Source organism: Carcharodon carcharias, chromosome 3 (assembly GCF_017639515.1).
Source record: "Carcharodon carcharias isolate sCarCar2 chromosome 3, sCarCar2.pri, whole genome shotgun sequence".
Lineage (NCBI taxonomy): Eukaryota > Metazoa > Chordata > Chondrichthyes > Lamniformes > Lamnidae > Carcharodon > Carcharodon carcharias.
The window spans coordinates 215,119,197-215,142,134 of NC_054469.1; the positions used below are offsets into that span (position 1 = coordinate 215,119,197).

Here is a 22,938-nt window from a genome sequence, read left to right on the forward strand (position 1 = left end):
TGAACAAAAATGCATTCCAGAAATGGCTTGCACTCATCAAAAAATTCAAAATTCAACCCATCTTGATCTTTCTTCTGTGATTTGAGAAATATTTGAATAATTTTGTAGTTATGGAGGAGAGATGGAACTTTTCATTGTGCTCACTATCAATCAGCATGAAACATTCTTATAATGTCCACAGAGTGGCTGAAATATCTGGGGCCAAATAGATTACAAATGTGTCTGGAAACGCAGGTAAAAGGGTAAGAATCTGCAATAAACATTTGTTCATGCTTTCATGTTTAACAACTTCAGGTTTCACATACCAGTTTTACACTAAGTGGTTCATTGAAGTCTCACCCAATAATCTCAGCAGAAAACACATCTGTTGTTCTTAGATTCAGCATGGCTTGAAGCCTTTAGGAGTTCTGGGCTACATGGGGGTGGAACACAGAATCCATCCTTACAGCATTGCCAAATTACCAGTCCTCTGAATAATTATTGCAAAATATTATAGCAGTTAACCCAGCAATGCTCATTATTCCTCATTCTTCCTTTGGAAATTTGCCAGATGTCCTTGTTATCTGGAGGTTTCTGCCCTTGTATTTGTTGGATGCAACCTTTGCTCGATCATTGCTCCAACTATTTTCCCCAAGTTAAAATCCAGTTTACCTGGAAACATGGATAGAAACTTCCTGCACTGAACACCTGATTGGTCACTTTGAAGCCTAAAAACTAAAATAAACAACATGGCAAAAAGAGTCAGTTCCCTTTCCTTCCCTTACTCACTCAAACCCTGGGTTACAGGGATTGTGAGAGAGCTGGGTGTAGGAAAAAGCCATTAATCCAGATAAACACTGGTCTGCATGCCAATCAAAGAGGTAGTTGCTCTTGAGTGAACTGCGCCAAGGACCAATCAAATGCTGAGTCACAGAGTAGCCAACAGGAGAAGACACTGTCTTGAACTTTCAAGAAATGAAGAGATTGTTGACAGGTTGTGACCTACCTGTTGCTAAAGAGACTGAAACAGTAATAAAAACTGAAAATGGTGAAAAGAAATTCAGCAGGTCTGGCAGCCTCTATGGAGGAAGAAACAGAGTTAACTATTCGAGTCCAGAGTTGAAGAAGACACAAAACGTTAACTCTGTTTCTCTCTCCATTGATGCTGTCAGACCTGCTGAGTTTTTCCAGCATTTTCTGTTTTTATTTCAGACTTCCAGCATCTGCAGTATTTTGCTTTTATATTAGACTGAAACAGTAGTTTTGCAGCGGCTATGCAATGAAAGAAAATAAATTGCGCTTTGACCAGGCATGTGCTAACAAATACAATGAACATTATTAGACTCAAAAATAGGGAAAAATAAGAGTTATTTTTTTAAATTCATTCATGGGATGTGGACCAGCATTTATTGCCCATCCCTAATTGCCCTTGAGAAGGTGGTGGTGAGCTGCATTCTTGAACCGCTGCAGTCCATGTGGTGTAGGTACACCCACAGTGCTGTTAGGGAGGGAGCTCCAGGATATTGACCCAACGACAGTGAAGGAATGGTGATATATTTCCAAGTCAGGATGGTGAGTGACTTGGAGATAACTTCCAGGTGGTGGGGTTCCCATCTATCTGCTGCCCTTGTCCTTCTAGATGGTAGTGGCCGTGGCTTTGGAAGGTGCTGTCTAAGGAGCCTTGGTTAATTCCTGCTTGTAGACAGTACACACTGCTGCCACTGTGCATCGGTGGCAGAGGGAGTGAATGTTTCTGGATGTGGTGCCAATCAAGCTGGATGCTTTGTCCTGGTTGGTGTTGAGTTTCTTGAGTGTAGTAGGAGCTGCACTCATTCAGGCAAGTGGGGAGTATTCCATGACACTCCTGACTTGTGCCTTGTAGATGGTGGACATGCTTTGGCGAGTCAGGAGGTGAGTTAATCGTCGCAGGATTCCCAGCCTCTGACCTGCTCTTGTAGCCACAGTATTTATATGGTTTCTGGTTTCAGTTCAGTTTCTGGTCAATGGTAATCTCCAGGATGTTGATAGAGGGTGATTCAGCAATGGTAATGCCATTGAATGCCAAGGGGTGATGGTTGGATTCTCGCTTGTTGGAGATGTTCATTCCCTGGCACTTGTGAGGTGCAAACGTTCCTTGCCACTTGTCAGCCCAAGCCTGGACATTGCCCAGGTCTTGCTGCATTTGGACATGGGCTGCTTCAGTATCTGAGGAGTCACAAATGGTGCTGAACATTGTGCAATCATCAGCGAACATCCCCACGTCTGACCTTATGATAGAAGGAAGGTCATTGATGAAGCAGCTGAAGATGGTTGGGCCGAGGACACTACCCTGAGGAACTCCTGCAGTGATGTCCTGGAGCTGAGATGACTAACCCCCAACAACCACAATCATCTTCCTTTGTGCTAGGTATGACTCCAACCAGCGGGGAGTTTTCCCCCTGATTCCCATCGACTCCAGTTTTACTAGGGCTCCTTGATGCCATACTCGGTTAAATGCTGCCTTGATGTCAAGGGCAGTCACTCTCACCTCACCTCTGGAGTTTAGCTCTTTTGTCCATTTTTGAACCAAGGCTGTAATGAGGTCAGGGGCTGAGTGGCCCTGGTGGAACCCAAACTGGGCATCAGTGAGCAGGTTATTGCTAAGCAAGTGACGCTTAGTAGCACTGCTGATGGCCTCTCCCAGGGGCGGGGGGTGTGGGGGGGGCAACGGATGCCTGGACCCGGAGGCAACTGATGAGGGGGGTGTCCAGGGGCAAGTGCTGGCCAGTCTCGGAGGTGATCATTGTCATTGGAGGTGGGTGGGGGGGTGGGGGTGGGGGTAAAATGCTGCATCTTGCACACAGGCAATCGAGGTGGGTATCAGGATAAATGAGGGAAGTGACCACACGTTAGGGACACCCCCTGTATAAACTGACCATCTCTCTGCAACTGAGACAGGTCAGGCGCAGCCACAGGGATGTGATTGGGGTCGGGCTCCTAGCCTGTCCACCCATGTAAACAACAAGGAAGCAAAGTGCAACCAAGAGCCCCATACCTTATCTCCCACCCACCTCCCCCTGCCACTCGCCTCTCTTCAGCCTCCCCCCACCCCCTGGCATAGACCTCGAGACCACCACCACTGTACTGGACCACAGAGCAGTTGGACTGCACACGTTGTACAATCTCCTCACCAACACTGGCCATGGAGCAGTCACTGCTGGAGGTGCTCACAGCCGCCTGCAATCTCAGCATCCTGGTTTGGACCAGTGTTCCTCATGTCACAGGCTGACAGGGCAGCCATGCAGCGCACTTAACTCTGGCCATCTGAGGGGTGACCAGCACTCTCCGAGAAGCAATAAGCGGGGGTCACACAGGGACAGGAAAGGTGCTACGTACAGCCATGATAACCACGTCTCTCTCTCCTTCATACTGCAGGAGGACCACGTCAGGATCATGGACCCTGGTGACCTAGCTGTGCCTGATGGCCGACAGAGACCATAGAAGATGGAGGAGAGAGTGACTGAGGCTCCTGGCTGCACAAAGGCAGGAGCAGCAACTTCATGAAGAAGGGGCAGCAGGGGGTCCCACACACACTGCCCAGGAGTGACAGTGAGCTGTGGCTGGTCGGTGCCTAGCGACACCCAGGGTCTATAGACACTGCCTGTCATTCCTGCAGATGACTGAGAACCAGTGTGGCTGATGACTGCACATGTCTAGGGATCTGGTGGCTCAAATCTGCCACTTACTGCAGGACTTGGTGCCAAGGGGACATGGAGAGGCATCCACTGCCAGTGGCTGTGAAAGTGACCTCTGCACTCAATTGCTACGCTGGCGGCTCCTTTCAGGTCTCCACAGGCGACCTCTGTGGGATTTCACAATCCACCACCCACAAATGTATCCATGAAGTCACGGATACATCTTCTCCATGGCAACAACTTTGTGCATTTCACCCGGGACCGGGACAGCCAGGATACAAGAGCCATTGGAGTCACCCTGATCTCGGGATTCCCACAGGTACAGGGTGCGATCGACTGCACCCATGTGGTGCTCAGGTCTCCATCGCTACACTCAGTGGATTTCATCAACCGCAAGGGCTTCCACTCACTGAACGTGCAGCTGGTGTGTGACCACCAGAAACACATCCTGCAGGTGTGCGCACAGTTTCCAGGGAGTGTGCACGATGCCTACATCCTGAGTCACTCGCAAGTCCCTGCAGTCTTCCAGGGTCCACAGAGGCTGCAGGGTTGGCTCCTCAGGGACAAGGGCTGCCCACAGAGGCTTTGGCTGATGCACCCGTGCAGCAGCCTCAGACTGCAGCAGAGCAACGCTATAATGAGACTCATGCAGCATCTCACAACTTGGTGGAGCAGACCATCGAGATGCTGAAGATGAGGTTCTGGTGCCTGGACTGGTCTGGTGGAGCCCTGCAATACAGTCCACAGAGGGTGTCACACATCATCATCGTCTGCTGCACTCTTTACAACCTGGCACTGCAACAGGAAGAGGAGCTGGCTGAGGAGGAGATGGAGGAGCTGGAGGTCTCCTCCAATGAGGAGGATGCTGATGGGGATGAGGATGAGGGGGTCTTCAATGATGACAATGACGGGGATGAGGCTCTTGCACTGGTTAGACAAGGCAGGAACACTCTGGAGGCCCTCATAACTGCCAAATTTGTGAAGGGTGATGATGACATGTAGTGAGGTGTTCCCATAGATCCTCACATCGCAGTTGTGAACTTTGACTCCAGTCTGGCTTATGGCAGCGTGAGTACCCTCTGTGAGAATGCTCCTGTCATGGAGATGCAGTGGAGGCCCTAATAGTCACTCGATTACAGAAGGATGATGACAACATGCAGTGAGGACACTCCATAGATCTTCACATGGCCTCTGAGAATGTCTGACTCCTGTCTGTCTGAGGGCAGCTCGCTTACGCTCCATGATCAGGGCCATCTCAGAGACACAGCCATGGAACTTTAGATACATCTGATGCTGTGTCCGCCTTCAGCACCTCAGCCCTTCAGGAGCTGGTGCGCAGCATCACTGGTCGCAGATGCTAGTGTGATGGGGCCAGAGGCCCACATTAAAGGTGCTGAGAGCGAATAAGGGAATAAGGGAACTCTGTGGTGCCTGCCCACTACTTTCTGGCAGCAATGGCTAGCATCGCCGAGGTGCAGGCATCAGTAATGTGTCCAGGGAGTGTGAGGCTGGACCATCACTGTGGTCTGAAGGCTGCATAGAGCACAGGAAAGAGGCCCTAGACTGAGACACCTGCCTTTTATCTTGTGCAGAAAGATTTCGCATCTGAGTGACATGAACACTGCTCATCAGCACAAGGAGTCATAGGCAGGGAGATGTTCTTGAGAGTTTATTGACAATAGTGAACATTATGTGCAAGTGATTAACACCCGTGCCCAGGCTGTGCAACTAAGGCTCCTGAACTTTCCTAACCCTGCCACTGCATCTTAGTGCTCCCCAGTCCTGCTGTGTGGTAGCAGCACCCTCCTCAGCCTGTGAAGCTGGAACTGCGGAGCTCACAGGAAGTGGGGATTTGGGTAGGCCAGACACTCCCAGGTTCACCTGGATGGATGGCCCCGGAGTGTGCACCTGCTGATCCTCCTGCTTATGGGTGCCCGAGGGCCTCTGGTCCGTGAGCGGAAGGGTTAGATGGAGTGGGATCGAGCTGTCCAGCACCCCTCTCACATACACACTGTTGGAGGCCAACTATGGCATCAGTGATGTCGTTGAGCCCATGCAGCAGTGCAGGAGTGATGTCCTGGACCAAGTCTCCATGGCGGCCGCTATCCTGCCAATGTTGACCTCGGTGCGTTGCAATGCCGGCGCTATCACCTCAGCCTGAAGGCAGACGGACTCCTCCATCCTGCCTTGTGATCTGAGGGGTGCAGCGGACATCCCTTCCTGATGTTTCAGGAATTAACCAAGGCTCCTTAGACAGCACCTTCCAAACCCATGACCACACCATCTAGAAGGACAAGAGCAGCAGAAACATGGGAACACCACCATCTGGAATTTCCCCTCCAAGTCACTCACCATCCTGACTTGGAAATATATCGCCATTCCTTCACTGTCGCTGGGTCAAAATGCTGGAACCCCCTCCCTAACAGCACTGTGTGTGTACCTACACCACATGGACTGCAGCAGTTCAATTAGGTAGCTCACCACCACCTTCTCAAGGGCAATTAGGGATGGGCAGTAAATGCTGGCCCAGCCAGCGAAGCCCACATCCCGTGAATTAATTTTAAAATATGTTCCTGAGTTTGCCTTTGCAGCTCTAGCAACTGTGACATGACCAAGTTCGGAAGCTCATCATGTGACTCAGACCTAGCAACGTTTTGGCCTCCAGCAGTCCTCCGAGTGCTGGGAAGATGGGAAGTCCCTACCTCTGCCTGCTGTGGATCAGACATTGCGATATGCTCAACAGATTGTGATCCCAAGGTTACTCTAAAGCTAGGTCCCACCGAGGTGTGTGTCTCTGCGCTGGTGGAGGGTGTGAGTGAGCGCTGTGCCAGGTCTTCAGGGAGGGTGTCTCCAGATTCCTCTTCAGAGGTTTCTTTGGGGCTTGATTGGAGGCCCTGGGTCATGGACTCCGTCTGCTGTTTGCCTGATGTGCCTGTGAAAACAAGGGGAGATAATTAGTGCATGGCAGTGGTCTGTGAAAGAGGACACATCAATCACTGCATGGTTAATTGATGGGTGTTGCACTGCTGGATCCTCACTTGGTAGAGCAGCGCTGACCTCACCGTCAGCACAGGACCGGTCATGGTCATCGTCGGCCAGCTGGATGACTCTATTTTCAAAATCTGTCAGAACTTTGATCTCCGGCATCCCTCCACCTGTCTGCGACCTCTCCCTCCTGTTGTGAGCCAGTTTGTCCTGCATGGATAGAGATGGGGAGAGTGTATCAGGACGCCTGCCGGGCCAGATGATAAGTATGCCTGGCCTGTGTGGGTGGTGATTGGTCCCATAGACGGGATGTGGACAATGATGGTGTGTGTGTGAGAGAGTGAACGGTGATGTCACTTGCACTGGCAGTGAGTGAGGGCCCTGTGGATGTGCGATGGGTTTATGAGTGTGTGAGTTGGGAGTGATGAAAAGAGTGACTCACCCTGACGGAACTGGTTGGCTGTCCCCTCCTGAAGGGGTTGGCATTGACCACCGCTGTAACTGCCTCCCAAGCTGGCCTGGTGAGGTTGCTTCCTATCCTGCGGCCAGAGTGGGGGTAAAGGACATCCCGGCGGCTGCCACGCCATCCAGCAGTCATTCGAGGGACCCGTCGGTGAAGCAGGGGGCTGAAGTCTTTTTGCCTTTGCTGGCCGTGTCTCCCAGGTGGCGGTAGTGAGCTGGCGGTGATGTGCGCTTTGCTGGCGGCTGCTTTTTAAAGATGGCGGCCGACATGATGCAACAGCGGGGAGATGGCCAGCGGACGAATAGGAGCCCGCTTGCTATGGAAAAGGCGTGTTTCACGGGAGTGAATATATAATGAGGCAGGCTTGGGAAGATATGGCATGAGAACCCTCCATTTTCATTGGTGGGTAGGACTCCATTTTACCCACCCGCTACCGCATTAGTGCAATTCCTGGAAAATTCATCCCACTGTTTTAAGAAACAACAGACTTGAGCAGCTTACTTTAGTAGAATTGACAATCCCAAAACCCCCATCTAGACCTTGACTACACAATGAAACAATAGCAGGGTAGCCAGGAAAGTGACAATGAGACCACAATCAGATCAGCCATGATCTTATTGAATGGCAGAGCAGGCTCGAGGAGCTGAAAGGCCTCCTCCTGCTCTTAATTTGTATGTTCATATTGCATCATCTCATTGGACATTATTTTCTCTCAGAATCTTAATTTTCCAATTTAAGGGGATAATAAATCTTACTTCCTTCAATTCTCAAAGGTACAAGGACATGTTTACACATTCTCAGCATGAGATGCAGCCACTGGGAACACATACTAAGAAAATACAGACACATACTTCCCATGACTTTTTAACAATTCATTGAAAAAATTTACCATCTATATTACTAAGGTCAGCTAACTAAATACATTCTGTGACAACCTATAAGACCATAAGACCATAAGACATAGGAGCAGAAATTAGGCCATTCTGCTCATCGAGTCTGCTCCGCCATTCAATCATGGCTGATAAATTTCTCAACCCCATTCTCCCGCCTTCTCCCCATAACCTTTGATCCCCTTACCAATCAAGAAACTATCTCAGTCTTAAATACACTCAATGACCTGGCATCCACAGCCTTCTGTGGCAATGAATTCCATAGATTCACCACTCTCTGGCTAAAGAAGTTTCTCCTCATCTCTGTTCTAAAAGGTCTTCCCTTTACTCTGAGGCTGTGCCCTCGGGTCCTAGTCTCTCCTACTAATGGAAACATCTTCCCCATGTCCACTCTATCCAGGCCTTCCAGTATTCTGTAAGTTTCAATCAGATCTCCCCCCCCACCTCATCCTTCTAAACTCCATCCAGTATAGACCCAGAGTCCTCAAACGTTCCTCATATGTTAAGCCTTTCAGTCCTGGGATCATTCTCGTGAACCTCTTCTATCTTTTGTTGTTATGGCTCAGCTTCTCACTCTAAACTTTAGCAACTGGGGAAGTTACACAATCCCCTAAGTTCCCAGAAAGTTCAAACACGGAGAGAGTCAATGTGCTCCATTTCAACTCCAGGGTGAAAAAAACAGTACAAACTGGGAGATAAGAATATTGGTCTGAACTGTTTTTTCCCTTGAGTTGATGGCTGAGTGGACACAGAGCAGAACAGGAACCCTGCAGCTGTGGGTTAGTTGTGGTGAGGTGAAGGCAGCTGGGGCATCTGAAACCAAAAAGAGGGACATTGGGAAATCCATCTCGAAGCATAGAGAAGGATTTCGGCAGTGGTGGTTCTGGGGCAGGAACAAAGGCTGGCAGTTTGCTGATCTCAGTGTTTGATGGAATGTGGTGTTTGATGCTCAAATCCAAGTTCAATTTTCACACTTCAGTGATTGGCTGGGGAGTAGGATTGCTGGCTCTGGTTGGACATATTCCAGGAGGTTTCATCACAATGATTTCCTGTTTTCAACTGCCCTGCCCCATAGTCAGGCCATCGATCGCTTGACATATCCATCTGCGTGGTGCCCATTCCAAAACTCAGGCCCTGTCTGAGGTGGATGTAAAAGATTCTGTGACACTATTTGAGAAAGAGGAGTTATGCTACCCAGCACTTATCCTTTAACTACCATCACTAAGGACAGATTACCTGGTCATTTACCCATTTTCATTTTGTCCATCTTGCCTTATGCAATTTGGCTGTCGGGTTTCTCTATATTATAATAGTACTTCAAAAGTACCTCACTGGCTGCTTAATTCTGTGTTGTAAAATAAACAAGCGTCTTGATTTACAATTGCTGTCATCTTTTTAGTCAATTCATCATTCCACTTTCTTCAAGATAGCAGAGGCACGAGTAGGAGAACATGCGATGTTATAGCCACAAGTTCACAAGACAAGGATGTTTTGTTGTGAATATTTGGGTCATGATTAGATGTTGGGCACCAAAGAGTGAGGTCCTGGCTTTCAGGGCCTGTGACACTGAACCGAAGGGAATATCTAGTGTAATTAAAAATAGCAACATATGCAGACTCACTATGCTTTCTATTCATAAATGAAAGATCTCATGCTCCTCTGAAAGTATTTCCCATAAAATATTCGGCATTTGTCAAGTCAAGAATGTTTAGAGTATTTACATCCCATTATGTTTACAAGTAAATTTTTGACCTATGGAAGTCTCCCTTTTCTAAAGCACTGGGAGATCAACATTATAAGGAAAGAGTTTTACAATATTTTCTAAAGGATCATTTTGTACAAAGCAAGAATATTTTTACCAGTGCTTACTGAAAGAAGTAGCTCAGAGAAAATCATGTTCACAGAATCACAGTGCAGAAGAGGCCCTTTGGCCCATCGAGTCTGCACTGACACGTGAGAAGCACCTGACCTACCTACCTAACCCCATTTATCAGCACTTGCTCATAGCCTTGAATGTTACGACATGCCAAGTGCTCATCCAGGTACTTTTTAAAGGATGTGAGGCAACCCGCCTCCACCACCCTCCCAGGCAGCGCATTCCAGACCGTCACCACCCTCTGGGTAAAAAAGTTTTTCCTCACATCCCCCCTAAACATCCTGCCCCTCACCTTGAACTTATGCCCCCTTGTGACTGACCCTTCAACTAAGGGGAACAGCTGCTCCCTATCCATCCTGTCCATGCCCCTCATAATCTTGTACACCTCGATCAGGTCGCCCCTCAGTCTTCTCTGCTCCAATGAAAACAACCCAAGTCTATCCAACCTCTCTTCATAACTTAAATGTTTCATCCCAGGCAACATCCTGGTGAATCTCCTCTGCACCCCCTCCAATGCAATCACATCCTTCCTATAATGTGGTGACCAGAGCTGCACACAGCACTCCAGCTGTGGCCTCACCAAGGTTCTAAACAACTCCAACATGACCTCCCTACTTTTGTAATCTATGCCTCAATTCATAAAGGCAAGGGTCCCATATGCCTTTTTCACCACCTCACTAACAAGCCCCTCTGCCTTCAGAGATCTATGCACACACACCAAGATCCCTTTGTTCCTCAGAACTTCCTAGTGCCATGCCATTCATTGAAAACTTCCTTGTCAAATTATTCCTTCCAAAGTGTATCACCTCACACTTTTCAGGGTTAAATTCCATCTGCCACTTATCTCTCCATTTGACCATCCCATCTATATCTTCCTGTAGCCCAAGACACTCAACCTCACTGTTAACCACCCGGCTAATCTTTGTGTCATCCGCAAACTTACTAATCCTAACCCCACAAAGTCATCTATGTCGTTTATATAAGTGACGAATAATAGGGGACAGAGCACAGATCCCTGTGGTACGCCACTGGACACTGGCTTCCAGTCACTAAAGCATCCTTCTGTCATCACCCTCTGCCTCCTACAACTAAGCCAATTTTGAATCCCACCTTATCAAATTACCCTGTATCCCACTGTGCCTTTGCCTTCTTTATAAGTCTCCCATGTGGGACCTTGTCAAAGGCTTTGCTGAAATCTATATAAACTACATCAACTGCACTACCCTCATCTACACACCTGGTCACCTCCTCAAAAAATTCAATCAAATTTGTTAGGCATGACCTCCCTCTGACAAAGCCATGCTGACTATCCCTGATCAAACCTTGCCTCTCCAAGTGGAGATAGATACTCTCCTTCAGAACTTTCTCCAATAGTTTCCCTACCACTGACGTGAGACTCACTGGTCTGTCATTCCCTGGCTTATCTCTACAGCCCTTATTAAATAGCGGAACCACATTAACTGTTCTCAAGTCCTCTGGCACCTCCCCCGTGGCCAGAGAGGAATTAAAAATTTGGGTCAGAGCCCCTGTGATCTCCTCCTTTGCCTCCCTCAGCAGCCTGGGACACAAATCAAGTGTTGGGAAATGTCCTTTCCACAAAGGATGATTTTGGAATATTTATTTCTAGCACAGAGTCCTACCCACCAGGAGCATTTTCAGAAACACTTTTATCTCCAATGAATCATTTCCTGTCCACAAATAGTCAGAGCATCACCTGTTATATGCTCATTGGCCTTGATCTGTATTAGGGAAGAAATGCTTAAGGAACGTTATATTTAAAATGGGGTGACCCAGGAATTTCACCAAGATTTTATCCATGGATCGAAAGTGTAGGAGTGAAATAAAAATAAATTAAAATGGGTCAGGAAATATCAGGTATGTTCTCTAAAGTCATTTTCAAGTTCTGTAAAAATAGTAAAATAAGTTTTGTTATCAGTGGAATGGTGTGATGTATTCCAGGGCTTAATCTATATGAAAATTTGCTATAATGAATGTGTTACTGAGTTCCAATTTCTTCATAAAGTGAAAGTTCTGAGGTTTTTTTGAATATATTTTATAGAACCCCTTTGTCTTTGCCCACGGGTCTGATGGATTCAGAGCCTGTTCCCCCATTGCTGTAATCCAACCATCCTATGATTTTATGAACATATTGAAGCAATACATCCTATCACTGAGAATGTTATTGGTAATGTAAGAAATTTTATACATACAGGGAGTGATTTTCCAAAATTATATTCTCAAAATAGAACATAAATCAGGTATTCAGACCATGTTTGCAATTATTTTTTAGTCATTTATGGGATGTGGGCGTCACTGGCTGGGCCAGCATTTATTGCCCATCCCTAATTGCCCTTGAGAAGGTGGTGGTGAGCTGCCTCCTTGAACTGCTGCAATCCATGTGGTGTAGGTACATCCACTGTGCTGTTAGGGAGGGAGCTCCAGGATTTTGACACAGCAACAGTGAAGGAACAGTGATATATTTCCAAGTCAAGATGGTCAGTGACTTGGAGGGGAACTTCCAGGTGGTGGTGTTCCCATCTATCTGCTGCCCTTGTCCTTCTAGATGGTAGTGGTTGTGGGTTTGATAGGTACTGTCTAAGGAGGCTTGGTGAGTTCCAGCAGTGCATCTTGTAGACGGTATACACTGCTGCTACTGTGCATCGGTGGAGGTGGGAGTGAATGTTTGTGGATGTGGTGCCAATCAATCAGGCTGCTTTATCCTGGATGGTATCCAGCTTCTTGGGTGTTGTGGGAGCTGCACTCATCCAGGCAAGTGGGGAGTATTCCATCACACTCCTGACTTGTGCCTCATAGGTGGTGGACAGGCTTTGGGCAGTCAGGGGGTGAGTTACTCGCTGCACGATCCCCAGCCTCTGACCTGCTCTTGTAGCCACAGTATTTATATGGCTAGCCCAGTTCAGTGTCTGGCCAATGGTGACCCCTAGGACATTGATAGTTGGGGATTTAGCAATGGTAATGCCATTGAATGTCAAGGGGCGATGGTTAGATTCTCTCTTGTTGGATATGATCAGTGCCTGGCACTTGTGTGGCGTGAGTGTTCCTCAGTACTTGTCAACTCAAGCCTGGATGTTGTCCAGGTCTTGCTGCATTTGGACATGGACTGCTTCAGTACCTGAGAAGTCGCGAATGGTGCTGAACATTGTGTAATCATCAGCAAACATCCCCACTTCTGACCTTATGATGGGAGGAAGGTCATTGATGAAGCAGCTGAAGACGGTTAGGCCAAAGACACTATCCTGAGGAACTCCTGCAGTGATGTCCGGGAGCTGAGATGATTGAGCTCCAATGACCACAACCACTTCCTTTGTGTTAGGTATGGCTCTAACCAGTGGAGAATTTTCCCCCCGACTCCCATTGGCTCCACTTTTGCTCGGGTTCCTTGATGCCACATGGTCAAATGCTGCCTTGATGTCAAGGGCGGTCACTCTCACCTCACCTCTGGAGTTCAGCTTTTTTGTCCAAGGCTGTAATGAGGTCAGGAACTGAATGACCCTCAGTAGTTCTTCGGCTTATCTGAGCATCAGTAAACATGTTATTGCTAAGCAAATGCCACTTGATATTACTGTTGATGACCCCTTCCATCACTTTAAACATGGTATTCCATCTGTTAATTTTAGCATTTAGCATTGGGTGGAATCTTTTGGCCATGTTGCAGAGGTGGGTGGGGCCGTAAAACATGGCGAGCCATTGAAAACTCTATTGACCTTTCTGGAACCGGAAAATCCCGCTGGTGGGATGTAAAATTCCACTTGATATCTTATTCTGGGACCTCATCAGGAATAGTAAGCTTAGAAAAAGAGGAACATAGGAACATGAGTAGGCATTTTGGCCTTTCAAGCCTACTCCGTCAGTTGATAGGATCACGGCTGATCTGATTATGGTCTCAACTCCATTTTTCTGTTTGTCCCCCTTAACCCTTGACCCCCTTGTCTTTCAAAATTCTGTCTAACTCAGCCTTGAATAAACTCACTGACCCAACCTCCACTGTTGTCTGGGGAAAATAATTTGACAGACTAACGACCCTCTAAGAGAAAACATTTCTCCTCATCTCCATCTTCAAAGGGAGATCTTTTATTCTTAAACTGTATCCCCTGGTTCTAGTCTCTCCCACAAGTGGAAATGTCCTCCCGGTACCCACTATCAAATCCCCTCAGGGTCTTCTATGTTCAATAAGATCACCTCTCATTTTTCTAAACTCCAATGGTATAGGCCCAACCTATTCAATCTTCCTTCATAAGATCGACCCTTCATCCCATGAATGAGTCGAGTGAACCTGCTCTGAACATACTTCTAACGCAATTATATCCCTTTTATATAAAGAAACTGAAACTGTACACAACATTCCAGATGATACGATGAGCCGGATGGCTTCCTGGATGCTGTAATGATTTTATGTTTCTATGTGGTCTCACCAAGGCCCTGTACAGCTGCAGTAAAACTTCCCAGCTTTTATATTCCATTCCCTTTGCAATAAACACCAACATTCCATTTGCCTTCCTAATCACTTGCTGTACCTGCATACTAATTTTTTGTGATTCATGTACCAGGACACCCAGGCCCCTCTGCACCACTGAGTTCTACAATCTCTCTCCATTTAAATAATGTTCTGCTTTTCTATTTTTCCTGTCAAACTGAACAAGTTCACATTTTCCCACATTATACTCCATCTGCAAAAGTTTTTGCCCACTCACTTAACCTGTCTATATCCCTTTGCAGACACTCTACCTCCTCTTGATAACTTAATTTTCTGCCTATCTTGGTGTCATCAGCAAATGTGGTTACCATATATTCGGTCCCTTCATCCAAATCATTGATGTGTATTGTAAATAATTGATGCCCCAGCACTGATTCCTGCGGCACTCCACTAGTTACAGCTTACTAACTTGAAAAAGACATATTTTCCCCCTCTCTCTGCTCTCTGTTAGCTAACCAACCCTTTATTCATACTAACATGTTATTCGCTACACCAGGTACACCATCTTGTGTAATAACTTTTGATGTGGCACCTTATCAAATGCCTTTTGGAAATCCAAGGGCACCACATAAAGGCTCCCCTTTATCCACGTTGCTTGTTACTTCCTCAAAGAACTCTAATAAATTAGTTAAACATGATTTCCCTTTCATAAACTCATGTTATCACTGCCTGATCAAAGTATAATTTTCTAAGTATCCTGCCATAATCTCCTTGATAATGGATTCTAGCAATTTCCCTATGACAGATGCTGGGCTGATTGGCCTGTTGTTTCCTGCTTTCTGTCTCACTCCTTACTTCTTTCTCGAATAAAGGTGTTACGTTAGCTATTTTCCAATTTACTGGGAATATTCTGGAATCTAAGGAATTTTGGAAAATTGTAACCAATGCAACCACTATCCCTGCAGCCACTTCTTTAAAGACTCTTGGATGCAGGCCATCTGGTTTGGGGGATTTGTCAGCCTTTAGGTCTAATAGTTTTCCCAGCACCTTTTCCCCAGTGATGGTGATTGTTTTAATTTCTCCCTTCATTTTGCCTCTTGATTTTCAAGCACGCTTGGGAAGTGTTTAAAGTCTTCTACAGTGAAGACAGATACAACATACCTGTTCAATGTTTCTGCCATTTCCTTGTTTTCCCTTATTAATTACCCAGACTCACTCTCGAGAGAACCACCACTTGTTTTAGTTACTCTCTTCCTTTTTAAATACAGAAAGGAACTCTTACTATCTGTTTTTACATTTCTAATTAACTTTCTCTCATGCTCTACTTTCTCCCTTTTTTTATCTTTAATCATTTTTTGTTGAGTCTTAAAATCCGTCTAATTTCCTGACCAGCTACTAATCTTCACAGAATGTTTCAGTGTTTCTTTCTATTTGATACTATCCTTAACTCCCTTATTCAGCCACGGATGATGCATTCTTATTTAAATATATTTTCCCCCAAAGTTAAATCTTAGTTGAACATTATGAAATATCTCCTTAAAAGTCTGCCACTCCATCTCTCGTGCCTTATTATTTAGGTTTAAAACAATAGTCTTAGATCCACACTTTTCACCTTCAGATAAACACAAAATTCTATCATTTGCTCAGAGGCTCCTTTGTTCCCAAATTATTGATTAGTCAGTCCTGTGTTATAGCACAATACCAGGTCCAGAGTACCAGAATAGCCCACTCCCTGGTTGGTGCTAATGTAGGTATCTCTAAGAAATTGTCCAGAATACACTCTATGAACTCATTTTTCAGGCTACCTTTGCCAACCTGATTCACCCAATTTATAAAACTAAGTTGAAATCTAAAATCACCCATGATTATTTCAGGACCTTTCTTACATGCCCAATTTATTTTTTCCTGCATACTCTGTCCTTCAGTATAACTACCGTCAGGGGGCCTATAACTTACTCCCACAAGTAACCACTTAGCTTTCTAATTCCTTATGTTAAGGAGTATCTAAAGACACTTGCCACAGAGTCAGCTGCAAGCGAATCAAGCAGCAATTTAGCAGTTTAATCAATACACGTATGCATACAGGAAAATGCTCTCTCAGCTGCTCTTAGAGGCAATTCGCAGTTACACAGTCTCTGTTGGTTATAGATACCATCTTTGGGTAACTCATTAACTCACAATTTTCTTATCCTGATACGTCTAATTTGTTACATCTTTAATTATAAATGATTTTACAACATAAACATGGAACGACCTGTTCACCAACTCTGCGCTACCAGAACAATTTTAAAACAATCACAGGATGACCTGATCTTTGGCACAAACAATGTTCATAATTTATTCCAAAACATAAACTTTACTTACCCATCCTGATAGTTTGCTGCAGCTCCTAGTCATCTGCACATCTAGACCCTGAGTTCAGGCTTTCAGTTTATTACAGTGTAACTTAAAGAACATCCATCAAATTATTTTATCCTGACACAAGGGTCACATTCATTAGTTTCATATGGACTGACCCATAGGCTAGTCATTAACTGCTGGGCCTGACCAAAGGGTGATATCATTCTAGTTTTTTTAACTGCAGTCACTTTTAAAACCTACATCTACAACATGGCCAAGCCTGGGTAATCCCATGATGCATCCTGATATGCCTCTTAACTTATCTCTACCCAAACTGATTTTACATTTTGCTCTTTCGAGCTAAGGTCATCTCTCACTGCTGTACTAATGTCTCCCTTAATTAACAGAGCTACCGCACCATCTTTTCCTAGCTTCCTGTCTTTCCTGTCAAATAATCTTCAATAGTCAAGTCTTAGCCTGGTCACCTTGCAACCATGTCTCTGTAATGGCTATCACGTCAAACATATTTATTTCTATTTGTGCTAACAATTCATTCACTTTATTATGAATGTGGTGTGCATTCAGATACAGAGTCTTTAACTTTGTCTTCTTACCATGTTTGCAATCTCTGGCCTTAAATTTGTACCCTCTGTCCCTTCCTGCCACTCTGGTTTTCATTACCTAAATCACTATCCTGCTTTATTATCCTGTTGTGTCCCTCTAATTCATCACATTTTCCTTCATCTGATCCCTTCCACCTACTATTTAGTTTAAAGCCCTCTCTTTTGCAGGCCCATGAGATAGAAAAGGGACTTTCACTAAGACCTTTATATATGTCACCTTGTCTTATAAACAGAGAGATCACTTCGAGAAGCATTTTTAAGGGGCAGAATTTTCTGCCTGTTGGGTGGGTGGGCCCGACCCAATCTCTGGCGGGTGGGGAGCCAATCCCCACCGGAGAAGGGGGCCCTGCCGCCATTTTAAGTGGGCGGGCCAATTAAGGCCCACCCAGCGTGACATCTGACGGGCAGCGCTGTGTGCTCCCTGTGCGGGCGGGGGGGATTCCCCAAATGTGAGAGTGCGCTCTTTCATGCCTGCGCATGATAGAACGCACATCTCACTGAGACTAAGTGCAGCCTCAGGGAGATCGCTGAAACTTGTACATAGATTAAAAATAGAAAAATAAAAAAATCCTTAACATGTCCTCCTCATGTGACAATGTCACATGAGATGGGACATGTTAATAAATTTCACTAAAACTTTCTTAAAGTTTTAAACCCTACATGAAAGCTCATCCTGCCGGTGGATGAGGTTTCATGTTTTTTTCTATTTGCCGCTGGAGCTCCTGGCCGACCTGCCAACCTTCAGGTTGGACAGGCAGGTCCCGCTCCCTGCTCGCCGACGGCAAAATTCAGCCCAAGCAGTGCTCCACAGGCATCCTATTTTCTGTATTATGAACTGACCATGCAACATGCAACTAAGTTTGACTTGTGTGAATCTTGTTTAATTTGCCAATATGACAAGAGTGTCAGTTGGAGCGTACAGCTTGCATGTGTACCCTACAGGAACAAGTAGTCATAATGAAAGTGCTGCAATATTGTTTGCATGAGCCAGCAGTACAAGGGTTACACATTGATAGGCAATATTTTGCAGCACTTATGCTTTGGTTGTCATCAAGTGAGTGACTGCACTTTTGGCAGCTTTCTCTACGAATGCAATTTTTCCTGCATTTGTTCCTAGGTTGTAGGTTGCAGACCTGACGTACTGTTCCTCCTCCCTGGAGAATGCTCCGGAATGCCAACAGGGTAATCCTCAATGCACACACCAGCCAGAATGTTAATTCATTCAGCAAATGGCCAAGTGATTCCACCTGACAGATGACTCCTTATTTTCCTGTGTCTATTTCGTCAACCAAAATAATATGCAGAGCCAGCACAAGAGTATTAGGCACTCTGGCTGAACCTTCAGCCCAGTGGTGGCACTGATGATGTGCCATACGGAGATATTCTGAGTCAAAAATGTCTTCATCCTGTATTTCACTGATGTCCTGCATAATATGCCCTCCTCACACATCAAATGGCTGCATAACATCAAGACACAAGGTCCCAGCCAACTGTACAAGCCCCAGGAGCTCACACACTAAAGTGATGACATGAAGGCTGGAATTTTCCATGCCCGCTGGCGTGTTCGGTGACGTGAGCGGGCAACATGGCATGATCGGTTTCACGATGGTCCAAAAGCAGTTTGCAATAATCCACTCAGCCTGCTGATGGCAGGTCGCATTTCCCACCATTGGACATCGAGAATCTCACCGTAATACATCAGCATATCATTATAAGACCAGGCTGCCGGACTCATCCTCCTCCCCCGCCAGCTGGATCATCTGCCCACATCGGCAGAAAGACATGCTGACATGTTCCACAATGGCACATAAGCGATGTGCACCTTGCGAGCTACACGTTGCCCAGGACTTCAAGGTTTGTTTGCCTACCTTGTTTCAGACAGCACTCGCAGTCATCAGCACCAGGCCTCACTGACAGCACCACATCCCTTTTAGCGGAGCTCACGGTCTCTACCTACAGATTAGCCATATGTAGGTGGCTTTTCAATGGCTGCAGGGAAAATTCTTGCTTGGGGAAGGGGGAGAAGTGGCCTCAGGCAAGGAAAGAGGCTGCAGGGCGAGGGCTGTACTGGGGAAGGAGGGTATCCCAGGGTGTGTGTGGTGGGGGCACAAGTTGTTCTGTGCAAGTGGCCTCTCAAGATAGTGAGGGCTGAGGAGGCAGTCTCCAGAGGAGATGAGGTCAGATGGAAATGTGAGGGTGTTTATGGGAGAGTAAGTGGTGATGTCCCTTGAGCTGTCAGTGAGTGAGATGCCAGTGAATGTGTGATGGGCTTGTGAGTGTGTGAGTTTAGAGCGATGAAATGGTTGTCTTACCCTGGCTGCATGGATGAGATCATTCATCCTCCATCTGCACTGGATGGCCAACCTGTTCTGTGCAGCATTGGCACTGAACACCACTGCCACCACCTGCCATACTGGATTGGTGATGCCACTGCCCCTCCTGCCAGCAGAGTGGGGGTAGAGGACATCACGGTGGGCCTCCATGGTATCCAAGCGACATTCCAGTGACCCTTCATTAAACCTGGGGTCTGCAGACTTTTGTCTTTCGTAGACATCTTCCCCGCAGTAGTCATTGGCTGGAAGCACTGAGATGTGTGTATGCACATCTGGACTTTAAATCTGGCGCCGGGTGTGATGAAGCAGCAAGGTGATGATGTGGCGGGCGAATGAGAGCCGGCCCACCATGGAAATGGTGTGTTTCCCAGGAATGCATAAATAATGTAGCAGGTTTGGGGTGATACGGAGTGAAAACCCACCATCGCAGCCAGCAGGTAAATGACATTTTACCCACCCATGACTGCACTTAGTGCAAATCTGGGTCGATTCCACCCGAAGTGTCAGTGAGGATTGAACGGCTGATGATTTATTCTCCACCCGTCCTACTGGCTGAGTGCCAGAACTAGAAGCCAGTGTTCTAAAACATTTGAATTTCACATCATAATCCAGTTGTTGTTTTCTATACAAGTCAAGCTTTTTGGAGCTGACTGAACTCTAATCCAAAAGCGACCGAGTAACTGATTATAAGATGATATGAATCATGAGATTGGATTAGGTTCGAACACTCACTATCCTTGGATTAAATCCAGCTCAAGCTGCTAAGATCATTATCTTATTCTGGCAGCTGTAAGAATTCAGTATAAAATGGCATCTGAACAATTTCAACCCAGCTCACAGGGTGGGATTTTGTGGAGGTGACAGGGATCTCGACCACCAGCTGCAGAGTCGGTGAGATCGAGTCCTGTTTAGGCAAGGTCTGCCACACCTTGAAGGTGTCTCAGCACCACCTTCTCAAGGGGCAATTAGGGATGGGCACCAGAAATGCTGGCCCAGCCAGTGATGCCCACATCCTGTGAAAGAATAAAAAAAAAACCCTTGGCCACTCAGGAATTTAACAGCCTCAGGTCTCAGGCCTTCCCTCAAGATCAAGGATCCTGGTGGGGGGTGAAATTCCCACCCACAGAGAGCTGTTGGCCAGTCAGAGACAGGCTGCTCTTCTGTACTCAGCAGCACCATCTGGGAGATGGTGGCTGCTGCCGGTACTACAACCACCTGAGACCTTGGATCGAAGAGGGACCTAGGTACAGGGGAGTGATGGTGGTAACAGGTTCATGGGGTGAGGGCTGTTGGGTGCAGTTTGGTAGGCCTTATTAAAGTATTTGTAGTCTTTCATAGTCAACAATAAGTATTTATTAACTACTAGAAACTATTAACATAGGTACAGCAAAAGCCAAAGCTAGGAGCTGTCTCCATGCTTGCTTCTACACACGGCTCTGTCCAACACTACACTGATCCTTCAGTGCGGGTCATGTGTTCTCTCCCATCACTGTATAAGCAGTACTATACTCAAAACTTTACATGCCATACCCTTAAACTACAGGGATCACGAGGAGGGGCGAGGAGTTAGCCACAAGGGCAGGTGGTGGATTTCAGTGCCCCCCCTCCCACCTTCCTGATGCTGGATCTCTACAGCAGGCACTGATCTTTGAATAAGGGACCACCACCCCCCAACCCCCCACCCACATCCTGGAACCCTGCAAGCAACTCTGACAGGGTTTGCCTGTCGTGCTCTCTCCATGGCGAGCTCCTGCCCACTGCTGGGTTTATACCAGCAGCAGCAGCATGTGACCCTTAACAATACATTAATTGCCCACTTATGGGCCTCACTTGGCAGTGGGGTGGGAAGGCAGTCCATGAGCCTCCCTCCACAGGATCAATCAGGGTGGAGGCAGCAAGGTGGCACAGTCCCAGCCTCCTGCCTGATTAACTGCCCCTCCACCTCCAAACTCACCATGAGGGAGGGCACAAGATTCTGTCCATACAGTACACACTGTGAAGCTCATGATTTGCAGTTAGGATTATAACCCTGATAATTACATATTCAAGTGCTAATGTACTTTGTATGTTGGAGTTGACACATGCATTAAGTATTTCTCAAGAAGTAGTCATTTTTCACACAAGCATTACTGAGGCTATGCTTAATGCAGCCACATACATGAAATTCCTAAGAGAGTAAAGACGTATTTACAGACATGCAAGCTGACTGAGTTGGCTGTTCATTTTTTCTTTACTTTTGAAACAACACTTGGCAAAAATGCAAAAACTCACTCCTTCTCCTGTCATATTTTCCCCAGGACAGTGTTAAAACATGGATAGAGTTGGAATAGATAGGTGACACCATCAATACCATTAACTCCGTAACACGGGTGAATTGTCCTGCTTCTGTTTGTTGAATGTTTGCAGGAGAGACAGGAATTTCAGCAAACCAAAACCCAGGATGTTCAAAGGCATTGTGGGCAGGTTAGCTGGTTTAGTTTGTGTTCTGTGCAGTATCAGTAGTACCAACATGTTAATTACCTGGGGCTTAGGAGTAGCTGTGTTTGCAGTAGCTGCGATTTCTAAAAGATAAGGAGCATTATCCAAATGACATTTTCAGACATAGCTGGAGAGTGTGCTCCCTCTCAAAATCAAGTGGCATAGTGACAAAAGTTCAGGGCAAATTGTGTGAGAGGGTCAATGGTAAATTTCCCTCTCCAGCCCCAGGAGGGAAGGCAGCTGATCTGCCCTTTCAGCAGCGAGCCACAAGTAAATGATGGCAGCAGCTGGTTCCAATTTCCCAACCTCCTGCTGCTCTTCGGAGTGGGAAGGCAACGGAGCCTGGGGCAGTGTTACAAAACCTACTGAAGCCCCTGATGGAGGGATATAATCCTGTAGTGAGCACCTGTTGTTCATGATATCTATTGTGTTTAATTATTTGCAGAAGGAGGGCATTAATTGGAGTTTCACTTAGGCATACATAAAGAGACACTGAGGCTTGGCCTAAACAGCCAAGTGGTTATGGTACTGGGTTTGGAACCCCAAGATCAAGAGTTCAAATCTCACAATGGTAAACTATGAAACAACGTAACTTCATCTGAAACAGATGGAAACAGGTTTACTCAAAAGAGTATCAAGAGTTCAAATCTCACAATAGCAAAACAATGTAACTTTATCTGAAACAGATGGAAATGGGTTTGTACTTTAAAGAGACACTGAGTGAAACTGTGTGGCATTATTAGGAGGTACATACTTGTAATATTTCACTCTGCAAATAAATATAAGGCTGAGTAAAGATAGGTTCTAGCATGTTCAGCCTGATTCTCCCTTTATCAAACGGACATATGTCAAATGCCCTCTT

The 22,938-nt window shown here is 46.3% G+C and overlaps 1 long non-coding RNA gene across 1 annotated transcript in view; it reads right to left on the minus strand.

Moving 5' to 3' along the window:
- The window catches only part of LOC121275813, a 36,339-nt gene extending 14,339 nt beyond the window's left edge, over positions 1-22,000 (minus strand). Inside the window, exon 1 of the long non-coding RNA XR_005942570.1 lies at positions 21,870-22,000. This is a non-coding gene — a long non-coding RNA (uncharacterized LOC121275813). The remainder of the gene's footprint in view (positions 1-21,869) is intronic.
- Between the last annotated feature and the right edge of the window lie 938 nt (positions 22,001-22,938).